This window comes from Pristiophorus japonicus, chromosome 26, assembly GCF_044704955.1.
Source record: "Pristiophorus japonicus isolate sPriJap1 chromosome 26, sPriJap1.hap1, whole genome shotgun sequence".
NCBI classification, from domain to species: domain Eukaryota; kingdom Metazoa; phylum Chordata; class Chondrichthyes; family Pristiophoridae; genus Pristiophorus; species Pristiophorus japonicus.
In genome coordinates, this window is record NC_092002.1 from 23,321,322 (window position 1) to 23,334,333 (window position 13,012).

A 13,012-nucleotide genomic window follows, 5' to 3' on the forward strand; every position below is an offset into this window, starting at 1 on the left:
AGTGTGCTTTGACCTTTTGGATGGAGTAATCCTTCTGGTCCCTACCTGTGACGTCCAGAATTACTTTTAACAAAGGAGCCATCACCAACGGCTTCCTGCCTGAGGACTTAAACCCTCGCCTAGCCCATATTGTTAAATACTCTGTACAGGAGTTACAAGTGAACATGGAGTCCGAACATATCGTATAGGGAGTTGGGAATTCACTCGGGTGTGTGACCACATACGCTACGGCTGCCAGTTCGCCCTGCTGTGCACTTAAAGTGTTGGGGAGCTTTATGGCCTTTTCTATCCCTGCCTCTGGATCGTAAATCCCACAGCCTGTTTTTCTTTCTCCGTTTGTCACTGAACTAGACCCATCTACATAAATGTCTCTGCCTGTCAGATTTGCCCTGCTCAGAATCCCACATCTACATCCCACAATCCTTCCACTGAACACACATGAGCTGCTCCCGGATAAACCAGGTTTGGGGCTGGCTTTGGTTCTCCCAGCCTTTCTACCTTCTGAGTAAGCAACAATGTCCAGCGGGCAATCCTGTTACTGTTCACTGTCCCATCTTTCATTCTACCGTCCATTAATATGTGTGTCGGGGTGTGACTGTAGGGTCACTGTAGCTAACCCTGTGAGTGACCGAAAATGCTTTACTGCCCAAAAGGTTGCTAACAGATGTCGCTCGCAATTCAAAAAGCTCTTTTCAATTTCTGTGAGAACTTGGGAGGCGTAGGCCAGCGGTCTCAGCTTGCCGTGGCGCTCCTGGAGTAACACTGCACTCAAACTGTCCCCAGTAGCTGCTACCTTCAGACTAAAGTCCTGGTCCCCATTTATTGCTCCCAACACTGGTGCCGTCTGTAACACCTCCTTTAAATGAATGAAGGTCTGTAATGTCCTTACTCTATATACACGAAGCACATTCTGTGGACAAGGCCACTCTATGACCTGAACCTTTATTCACAGGACCAAGAAGTGATGACCCTGCGTGGGACCTCCCCTTATATACCTGGATGACCAGGTAAGGAGTGTCTCCCACAAGTTCACCCCTTGTGGTCAAGGTGTGCATCTATTGAGTGCATACAGTATTACAGTGGTGTTACATACATGACATCACCTCCCCCCCAAAGTCTTGTTAGGATCATAGGTTAAGTCTTGCAGGTAGCCTACGCTCCCTTGTGGAGCGTCGCAGTTGGGGCTCTGGTTGTTGGACCTTAGCGTGAGTGTCTGTCCCCTGTGGTGATTCCGGCCTGTCCGGGCTGACCGCAGGGACTGTGCATTCTTCTGATTGTTCTTATTGCTTGTTCACTCGTGGTGGTGTGAACTCCATCTCATGGTCTTCAGGTTCCTCAGTATCCATGCTGAACCTTTTTTTTACTTGGTCCAGATGCTTATGGCATATCTGACCATTGTTGAGTTTTACCACGATGGCCCTATTCCCCTCTTTGTCGATTACAGTACCCTCAAGCCATTTGGGCCCCATGGCGTGATTGAGGTCGAATACAGGGTCATTTATTTCTATACACTTCCCCTTCGAATTACGGTCATGGTACTCGTTTTGTGACTGGCGCTTGCCCTCAACTATGTCGGCCAGTATTGGCTGAATGAGGGACAACCGAGTTTTCAGTGTCTGTTTCATTAGTAGCTCAGCGGGCGGAACCCCCGTGAGCGAGTGCGGTCGGGATCTATAGGCCAGCAGGAGGCACGATAGGCGGCATTGTAGGGAGGGTCCTTGAATCCTGAACATACCTTGTTTGATGATTTGGACCGCACGTTCCGCCTGGCCATTGGAGGCCGGCTTGAACAGCGCTGTCCTGACATGGTTGATGCCATTGCCGACATAAACTCCCGGAATTCGTAGCTTGTGAAACAAGGGCCATTATCACTAACAAGGATGTCTGGCAAGCAATGGGTTGCAAAGACCGCATGTGGACTCTCCACAGTGGTGGATGTCGTGCACGAATTCAGAATAACGCACTCAATCCATTTCGAGTACGCATCTACCACAATGAGAAACATTTTTCCCATGAACGGGTACCGCGTAGTCTACATGAATACATGACCATGGCCCGCTGAGTGGGGCCTCCCTGGGGCATTGCCCAGCTTTGCACACGTCGTGCACCTGCGAACACAGTGTTTCAGGTCTGAATCAATTCCAGGCCACCAAACATGTGACCAGGCAATGGCCTTCATCAGCATGATGCCTGAGTGCTTGCTGTGGAGTTCCTTGATGAATGCCTCCCTGCCCCTCTGGGGCATGACTATCCAGCTGCCCCATAGTAGGCAGTCAGCTTGGATAGAGAGCTCATCCTGAAATGGTCTGACCTCCTCAGGGCATGCTCTGTGTGCGGATGCCCAATCCCCAGTCAGGACACATTTCTTAATCAGAGATAGGAGGGGATCTCTGTTTGTCCAGATTTTGATCTGGCGGGCTGTGATGGGGGAGCATGTGCTGTCAAAGGATCAATAGCCATGACCATCTCAGCGCTTTGCTCCGCTGCCCCCTCAGTGGTGGCCAGTGGAAGCCTGCTGAGCGCGTCTGCACAATTTTCCATGCCAGGCAGGTGCTGGATGGAGCAGTCATACGCAGCCAGCGTGAGAGCCCATTGCTGTATGCGAGCTGACGCGTTAGCATTGACAGCCTTGCTGTCTGACAACAGGGATGTTAATGGCTTGTGGTCCGTCTCCAATTAAAACCTCCTACCAAAGAGGTACTGATGCATTTTTTTTACACCATATACACATGCGAGTGCTTCCTTCTCAACCATCCCATATCCCCGTTCTGCTTGAGAGAGCGACCTGGAGGCGTAAGCCACAGGTTGCAGTTGGCCCTCAGCATTACCCTGCTGCAACACGCACCCAACCCCATAGGACGATGCATCACATGTCAGAACCGATTTCTTACGGGGGTCGTACAGGGTCAACAACTTATTTGAACAAAGTAGGTTTCGCGCCCGATCGAAAGCCCGTTCCTGACAGTTCCCACAAAACCAATCGCGACCCTTACGCAGGAGCACGTGTAACGGCTCCAACAGCGTGCTTAAGTTCGGTAGAAAGTTCCCGAAATAGTTCAATAGTCCCAGAAATGACTGCAACTCCGATGTGTTGCAGGGTCTGGGTGCTCGTCGAATCGCCTCTGTTTTGGATTCGGTGGGTCGAATCCCATCTGCAGCAACCCTCCTGCCCAGAAACTCAACCTCAGGAGCCAAAAACACACATTTAGACTTCTTGAGTCGCAGGCCTACCCGGTCCAGTCGGCGTAGCACCTCCTCCAGGTTATGGAGGTGTGCCTCGGTGTCACGACCCATGATGAGGATGTCGCCCTGAAATACGATCGTTCCACAAATGGATTTGAGCAGGCTTTCCATGTTCCGTTGAAAGATCGCAGCTGCTGACCGAATGCCAAGCAGGCACCTGTTATAAACGAACAGTCCCTTGTGCGTGGTGATGGTGGTCAATAGTTTAAATTCGTCGGCCAGTTCTTGGGTCATATAGGCTGAAGTTAGGTCCAACTTGGTGAACAGCTTGCCGCCTGCCAGCGTGGCGAAAAGGTCCTCCGCTCTCGGGAGCGGGTATTGGTATTGTAGGGACACCCGATTGATGGTGGCCTTGTAGTCGCCACAGATCCTGACAGAGCCATCCGCTTTTAGGATGGGAACGATGGGGCTCGCCCAGTCGCTGAATTCAATGGGCGAGATGATGCCCTCTCTCAGCAACCCATCCAATTCGCTTTCGATTTTCTCCCGCATCACATACGGCACCAGTCTAGCTTTGTGGTGCACTAGTCTGGCGTCTGGGGTGATGCTGTGAATGTTTAAAAATGTATAGAGACATTGAAGTTGAGAACGTGGGAATTGTATAGGGACAGTATAAGCTAACAAAGAATTCATGGAGGAATAGCCATGACATCTCAGACTCGAGACTGCAAAATGTTACAACACTAACACGTATTGAAACAAAACCTACAGCTTGCAGAAAAACCTCAAGGTCTTATTAAATCATGTTATTGACCTGAAACATTAACAGAAGGTCTTTGTTTAAAATCAGACCACACTTAGGTCGGCTTATGAGTGGACAAAGGGAAAGAGGGATCTAAGAGGATAGGCTGAACTAAGATGTCACTCTAGCCCTATCTTGTTATCTTTTGCCAAAAATGTATAACCATCGTCCCTTTACAATGTAACGTCACTTTGTCCGTAGGAAGTGAGTGTGTTCGAACAGACTTGCATTCCTTCTGTCTGATAAAGTCCCCGATTGGGATTTGCTTTTTAAATAAAAGCTTGCTTTGTTTAAAGCACAAACGGTATTCGTTTCAGTAATTTTGCTGAACCAGATTGAGGTAAAAGAATCCAGGAATCAAAATTTGGTGTCAGAAGTGGGATCTCAATGGACGACTGCCGAAAACTTGCGAATTAAGAGCCAGACTAGCCTTGGACGAGACGAGGGGAAAGTGGCCACTGGAGTGAGTATGATTTCAATACTGCTCCAGTTTCCCCCGGTTTCATAAGTCTGAGGAAAGTTTAGCCACTCGCTGGTTCTCAGGTAGTGTCTGAACGAGATCCAGGACAATCTGGTGAATACCTTTCAAACTTAGAATAGGGATAGAGATAGGGAAATTGCGCGGTGACGCAAACCAAGCGGCGACTTGGAAAGATAGGCTATAGTTAGAGCTAGATAGGGATAGATGATCAATCATGGATCCAAAAATTAATAGGAAAGAAAAGAGACTCTTGTGAACGTCTGTTTAAATGAGAAATGCTTCTGTGATTTTTACTGTAAAACAAAAAGCCGAGGAGTTGTGGTTTGTTTTATCTCTACCTACTTTTTCAAACAGAATGAAAGTTTTTTTTAACCCTTCGTAGTGTTGTCCTGTATGTGGGAAGTTTAAGAGTGTGAACCTTATTGAATTACGTATATTCGGATGATAAGTTACAGAGCCAGGAAATGCACAAAGGATAGATTTGTTGAGTAAAAAAAAAAGAAAAAATTACATGGTCCCGGTGGTTAAAAAAAAAAAGGATTTAACATGCTCACTTACTTGTCGAAAGAAAACATTCAGAGAAGGCACAGCAAAACAACTGAGATGGATTTAAAAGGATTAAAAAAAATATATTATATTAAATAACATGACCTTGAGGCTGGAACAATTGAGATAATGAAAAGCAGTCCACAGCCTACGTGCCAGACTTCTCTCTAGTTATGGAAAAGACAAAAAAAAAAGTAACGTACTATAAATAGGTGCTGGAAAAAAAATGTGCTGAGATTTTAAATTATGAGAAAAATTCCACTGCAGTCTAAAAAAAAAATCACTCCTGTCCAGTTGGCAGAAAAACTCCATTAAATTAGGGCTTTCATTGACTGATTGGATTTAAACTGCGCAGTGACGCGAAAGGATAGGGAAATTTAGAGACTAAAAGAAATTAAATAAGGCTCATAAGAAATCAAATTTAGAAAATTAGGCTCACAGGGAATTAAGTAAGGCTTATGGGAATTAAATAGAGGATAGGTGTTCAAATCAGGTGTGACGTCGACCTCGTATATCACTTGGCCCATCTAGGCACTGATTGAATTGAAATCACGCAGCAACTCGAAAGGTAGGGCTAGATAAGCGCGCGGCGGCGCGAACGCGTAGCGACGTGGGACGTGCGGCGGCGCGAGTGTGCGGCCGAGTGAACGTGGGCTGACGCAGACGCGCAGCAGGCTGAAACGCGTAGCAACGCGGGACATGCGGCGGCGCGAGCGTGCGGCCGAGTGAACGTAGGCTGACGCAGACGCGCAGCAGGCTGACACGCGTAGCGATGCGGGACATGTGGCAGCGCGAGCGTGCGGCCGAGTGAACGTGGGCCGACGCGAACGCGCAGCAACGCGAACCGCGGGGTGATAGCAAAGTCAGTGCTGGTTTCAGTAAGTCTGTTTATTTTAAGTATTTCAAATCATGCGGCGACGCGAACCGCGGGGCGACGCGGAAATCAGTGTTAGATTTAGTAAAGTTTGTTTATTTTAAGTGTTTCAAATCGCGTGGCGACACGAACAGCAGGGCGACGCGGATTTTAAGTGTTTCAAATCGCGCGGCGACGCGAACCGCGGGGCGACGCGGAAATCAGTGTTAGATTTAGTAAAGTTTGTTTATTTTAAGTGTTTCAAATCGCGCGGCGACGCGAACCGCGGGGCGACGCGGAAATCAGTGTTAGTTTTAGTAAAGTCTGTTTATTTTGAGTTTGTTCAAAGTCAGTGTTAGTTTCAGTAAAGTCTGTTTGTTTTAAGTTTGTTCAAATCGCACGACGATGTGAACGCGTAACGACACGGTAATACGAGGGACAGCGTGAAAATGGGTAATCAGTCGGATACAACAACGGATGCGGATAGTCCGCTACAAAAGTTATGTGAGGAATTCCCTGAAAGAGCTGAAGACTTTAGAAAATTATCAGGAGCCCTGAACAAATTATTAGGAGATGACCAGTGGCCTCTAGATGGCACTAGGAGCGTAGAGGTATCAAATAAAAAGCACAGGGATTGTCAAAAATTAAAAGATGCATCACTTCTGTCAAGTTGGCAAATAAATGCTATTAAATTGGGACTCTCATTGACAGAGGGAACACATGTTAAAACTGTAGATGTCTTTAAAAAAAGAATGTGCGCACGAGAAACTTACCAAGAGATCCTCTGGGACCTCTGAGAAAGGTATTGACCGACTACGTAGTCAAATGGCTGGCTTTGTGTTAACCGAGGCTGATGATGAAATTGATGAGTGGTCACTGACTCAGCGCCCAACGGCGCCTCCCGCACCCCCTGGCCCCTTGCTCCAGTCCTCTTCCCAACTTCCTCCACCTTACACTCCGGCAAGAGGAGTTAAAAATAACCCCATACCACCAAAGCAACAAACCCAAACTGACTCCTCATCCTCTGATAGTGATTCGGATCCCCAGTTCACAAGCAATATAGCCGAAAGGACCAGATCTCACACTCGAAAGGGCAGAACTATATCTCGATTTCAGTTTATAATGCAGAATCAAGGGACCTGTGGGCCTTGGTAAAGCAAACCTTGAGCCCAACTGAACACACCCGATTTACTCATAATGCCTTCAGGGCAGGAGAGGATTCTCCTCAATTCTACGCTATCCTACTTCAGTGCCTGCCCTATTCGGTTGCTCACGGACAAATAATTGGGCAGATAATAGTAAAGCTCAGATGGAAAGGGCAGTTAAATATTATTGGCAGGAAAAGAAAGGAAAGGGGGGAGGTGGGCCCCCAACCCGGGTCAAGACTGAATACGTGACTAGAAAGGAAGAGCCGCCATGGGTGGAAGAACCAAAACCCGACCCAAGGGGATACCAGATGGAACCGCAGTATTGCGTGCAGGGTTGGGTGGATAAACAGGGATACGGTTATATCAAACACCCAAATGGCCCGGGCCCTGCTAATTACGGACCGCCCTACTGTCCCCGGCCTGGTATGGGAAGAGGTCGGGGCTGGGAAAGACGAGATGGATGTTTTCGTTGTGGGCAGGAAGGACATTGGAATAAAAATTGCCCCTACCATCAGCATGGAAAAGGAAGAGGAGGAAGAGGAGGGGGGCAAGCGGGGAGAGGAGGATCTTACACTAACTTCTCCCAGAACAACCCCTTTGGTCAATTGTCCCCCGATTGACTACGCAGCTTGATTGTGCAGGGATCCTCCCCGGACGACGAACCAATGATATTGTTAAAAATTCTGAATGAGTGGCAACCCTTTTTGATAGATATGGGAGCCTTCATGTCTTCTGTACAATCAAAGCTTAAACTCCCTGCCTCTACTGAAACACAGGAACTTTTAGGATTCCTGGGACAAATCTCGACATTCCCGGTGTCAGAACCGGTTAAAATGGGTTACCAGGAAGAATCGGTGGAACATCGATTTGTTATCACAACCAATCTGGACTGTAACTTGATGGCTAGAGACCTCCTCTGCAAATTCCAGTTGCATTTGGAGTGTGGAGATGATGGGATTATTGTAAAACAGGGAACCCTTAAGCGGCAGTATACCACTAGAACCCCTCAGTGGTGGTCTCTGGACCTGCCGCAGGCACCCTATCACGTGACCCTAGCATACGATCCTAGTGGAAATGGGAAGACCTCTTCACTCCAGCAATCGATGTCCCCCATGCTCAGAGGCAGAGCAAAATCTCACCTTTGCTTGGGCCAGGCACCAGAGAACAGACCAGTGCAGCACCTGAGGCACAGACCATCCATCACGACTGCGTGGCAATGATCCGACTGGAACGATCTAAAAATACCTTCCCAGCTCCAGTGGCAGGACTCCTGGGGAAGAAGATCAAAGGATCAAGGCAGTCGACCTCGAGGACAGAGGCAAGATGGCGTTCCTGTTGCAGCGAGGGGCAGCGTGGTTGAAAAAAGAGCCCCACCATGTTAAAGATTTGGAAGTTATGGTGCGCCAGGCTATAGACGAGGCTGACCCTACCAGCCGGGATGCGCAAATACCTGACGATGTGGATCCTCATGTGTGGGCAGAGGACCACTCCCAAGTGGGTTATACTCCCATTGATCCGATTGAGATCCCAGTGCAGGGCAATGTGGACTGGCCCTCTATCCGACAGAACCCCCTGAAATCACAGGCAATCCTAAACTGACCTTTCGGCACTGTACTGCAATTAATCCGGCCTGTTTTCTTACTGAGCCACATCAAGATGAGGAAGAACCCAGTCATGATTGTTTATCTTTAATTTAAGAGGCCACATCAGTCAGAGAAGATTTTGTTGATGTACCAATTGAAGATCCAGACTGTATTATGTATGTTGACGGAATTAATCCAGAAGGTACACGAATCTCAGGATATGCCATAGTAAACCAGGAGAATCAGGTCTTGGAATCTGCCGCTTTTGAAACTGCCTATTCTGCCCAACAAGCTGAACTATTCGCCCTCACCCGAGCCTGTATCTTGGCCAAAGATCTCAAAGTCAATATCTATACCGACTCTAGGTATGCCTTTGGGGTGGCCCATGATTTCGGACAATTATGGAAAAATAGGGGATTCCTAACCTCACAGGGGAATGAGATATCCCATAAGCAACTAGTATCTGATTTGTTGCAAGCCCTCATGCTCCCCAAGCACATTGCCGTTGTTAAATGTACCGCCCACACCACCCGGAAAATCCCCGGTTGATATAGGGAACCACTGTGCTGACAAGGAGGCTAAACAGGCCTCTCGTGACCAACAGATGGTAGTGCTCAAAATGATGAGTCAGACTAAAAATCCTGCAAAGGATAAGTTAGCCTCGGAAAAACCAATGCCGACCATCCAAGATGTTATAAAAGCACAGGAGGACGCTCCTGAAAAAGATAAACTGTTGTGGAAATATTATGCATGTACTTATGACAATGTTTCTAAACTCTGGACCACTCCCGCGGAACAGACTTGCATGTCTGACGAGTTGGCTCTATGGGTTATTGATTGTATGCATTTTGCTACTCATTGTGGGGCAAGTGATACACTTTTGGCTACTTGGTGGCACCCTAGACTCCAGGCGCTCGCCCAGAACATCAGTAGTCGTTGCCTGGTTTGCCAGCAACATAATCCAGGGAAGGGAGTCCCCTGTGATTGGGGTAAAACGCCCCTACCTGAAGGTCCCTTTGAGACATTTCAGTTGGACTACATTGAGTTGCAAAAAGTTCAGTGTTACAAATATGTGTTAGTAATAGTAGATGTGTTTAGCAGATGGATTGAAGCCTACCCTACCCTGGACAATAAGGCTCAAACTGTTGTTAAGGTGTTAATGAGGGAAATTGTTCCTAGATATGGTATCTCAGCTTGACTGATGACCACCTATGTTCTTTCTCTGACTCAGGCTCTGCGACTAGCTCACAACCAGGTTCAAGATGCTCACCTCGACCTCCCAGTTTTACCCGAATTGTCCCTCGTGGCACCAGGGAAGTATGGATTTGGAAGGGATTAGAGCCACAGTGGGAGGGGCCTTTTCAGGTGTTACTCACTATCCGCACTGCAGCCAAGGTTGAGGGGAAAAGTGCTTGGGTTCACCTGCACCACTGCAAGCTCACCACCCTCTAACGAACCTATTTTACTGGTTATTCTAACTCCTGTTTCTGTTCCAGACTTCCTCTTCTCCATAGCTGAACAAGGCCGTTGGCATCCTAATTGGAACGTGGACCAGTTTGAACTTTTACCCGTAGTGATAGACAGCCAGCTACACCGACGGTGACCTGAGAAGAGAGACGGGAAAACTGAACTCTTTTAATCAGCAAAATAATTGGACTATTTATCTGAATCCTGAGCCATAAGATGAAACTGTCTGTATGCCACAGTCTGTATAATAGTGTTGATATATGACAGTTTCGGCGCATGGGAGGGGAGACAGAGACGAGAGCTCCATGTAAACACCTTTTTGTACATGTCTTATGTTTATGCGCAAAATGGGAACTTTTCTAGATGTTGGGTGTGTTCACATTCCCTATACATTCCCTATAGATTCCAAAGGGGGAGTTCCACTAACCTTAACTGAGACTGTCAGATGGATTCAGAGCCAAACTATCACGAGAGGAGGGGGCCAATACAATACTGCTGAAGCTCTGGAGGGCATCACAGCTGAAATGATAGCAATAAGGACCGTAGCATTACAAAACCGAATGGCCCTCAATTACCTGTTAGCTGAGAAAGGGGGAACGTGTGCCCTGATAGGATCTGAATGTTGCACTTACATTCCTGATAGTTCAGAAAACATAACCAATCTCGCTGATCACATAAGAAGGAAGGTGAAGAAGTTATCCACACCAGCAGAAGGTTTGATTGTTGGTTGCCTTAACCTTTGTTGTAAAGTAATGATGGCAAAGTTAGCAAACCCTCTTGTGGTCAAGGGCTCCCGAGTTATGATCCAACGAACTAAAGAACTACTCGACACTAACAACAATATGATTTAGGAAATAGAGTGTGAACAGATGAATGCGATACTCCTAGAATGATCCTAAGTGTTATCATGGAATGATAAAAGGGGGAATGTGAATGTTTAAAAATGTATAGAGACATTGAAGTTGAGAACGTGGGAATTGTATAGGGACAGTATAAGCTAACAAAGAATTCATGGAGGAATAGCCATGACATCTCAGACTCGAGACTGCGAAATGTTACAACGCTAACACGTATTGAAACAAAACCCACAGCTTGCAGAAAAACCTCAAGGTCTTATTAAATCATGTTATTAACCTGAAACATTAACAGAAGGTCTTTGTTTAAAATCAGACCATATTTAGGTCGGCTTATGAGTGGAAAAAGGGAAAGAGGGATCTAAGAGGATAGGCTGAACTAAGATGTCACTCTAGCCCTATCTTGTTATCTTTTGCCAAAAATGTATAACCATCGTCCCTTTACAATGTAACATCACTTTGTCCATAGGAAGTGAGTGCGTTCGAACAGACTTGCATTCCTTCTGTCTGATAAAGTCCCCGATCGGGATTTGCTTTTTAAATAAAAGCTTGCTTTGTTTAAAGCACAAACGGTATTCGTTTCAGTAATTTTGCTGAACCAGATTGAGGTAAAAGAATCCAGGAATCAACAATGCGTATCACTACTTTGGTACATTTGAAAGTCCCGACGCCAGGTTGAAATAGTGACTCGAATTATTGTAGGAGTTGTGAGCACGAACTTCGCTCCACAGATGACATTGCGTGAACATCCCCCCATTTCCAGTTCATCTCAGCTAACCAGCTCCTCCCCAACAGTACGGGACCATTGCCCGGGACAATCCAGAGCGGCAGCCGGTTCACTAATCCATTGTGTGTGACATCCAACGTTGCACTGCCTAGCACCGGAATGATTTCTTTGGTGTAAGTCCGTAATTGTGTCTCAATATGTTCTAGTTTGGGTCTACTGGCTTTGAGTGGCCAGAGCTTTTCAAATTGTTGAACGCCCATGAGTGACTGGCTGGCCCCCGTGTCCAGCTCCATGCGTATAGGGATGCCATTTAATAAAACCCTCATCATCGTTGGTGGCGTTTTGGTATATGAGCTATGAATGTTTGCCACATGGACCCGCTGAACTTCAGCGTCCATCGATTTGCCCCAAAAGTCATCCTGCCTCACAGAACCCTCTTCTGGTCCATCCGCCTCATAAATTAGTCTGGTTGCAGGCTTCCTGCACACTTGAGCTAAATGGCCACTGAGATTACAGTTTCTGCAGACAAACTGTTGAAATCTGCATGACCTGGCTGAGTGTTTTCCCCCACACCTCCAGCATGAGCTGAAGTTTCCATTGTTGTGAACAAAGGAGCTATGACCAGGCATTCCTCGCTGACTGTCCCTTTGACTGCTCTTAATACCCTGTTAGTGGGTGTCAATGGCCCCATCCAGGGCCGCATTGTCCACTGTGATGGTGTAAATGTCCGTTCAGCCTGCCATTGTCTCTGTTGAAAACCTACTCTGGGGTCTATTGCTGCCTGGGGTGTGTCGGACTGCCCCTGACTGCCTGCGGGGCTCTCTGTCGTGTTTATGATATTGACTCCCTGATCCATCGCCGCGTTGGAGGCAGAATTGCATGCGTATATTATTTTGGTCTCTTCCTTCCCTGCCATGAAAGTCTGAGCCATCAATGCCACCGCTTCCAAGGTCAAATCCTTGGTCTCAATTAACTTTTGGAAAATTCCCGCATGACCGATGCCCTCAATAAAGAAGTCCCTTAGCATCTCCCACCTGCAGGTGTTTGTGAACTTGCAGAGGCTAGCCAAACGCCGGAGATCCGCTACGAAGTCCGGTATGCTCTGTCCTTCACGGCATCAGTGGGTGTAGAATCTGTGTCGGGCCATGTGTATGCTGCTCACCAGTTTGAGGTGCTCCCCGATTAGTTTGCTGAGCTCTTCAAAGGTTTTGTCCGCCGGCTTTTCGGGTGCTAGTAGGTCCTTCATGAGTACGTAAATCTTAGGTCCGCAGCTGGTCAGAAGATGAGCCCTTCGCTTGTCGGCCACTGCATCTCCCAACCATTCTTTCATGACAAAGCTTTGCTGAAGCCTCTCAATGAAATCATCCC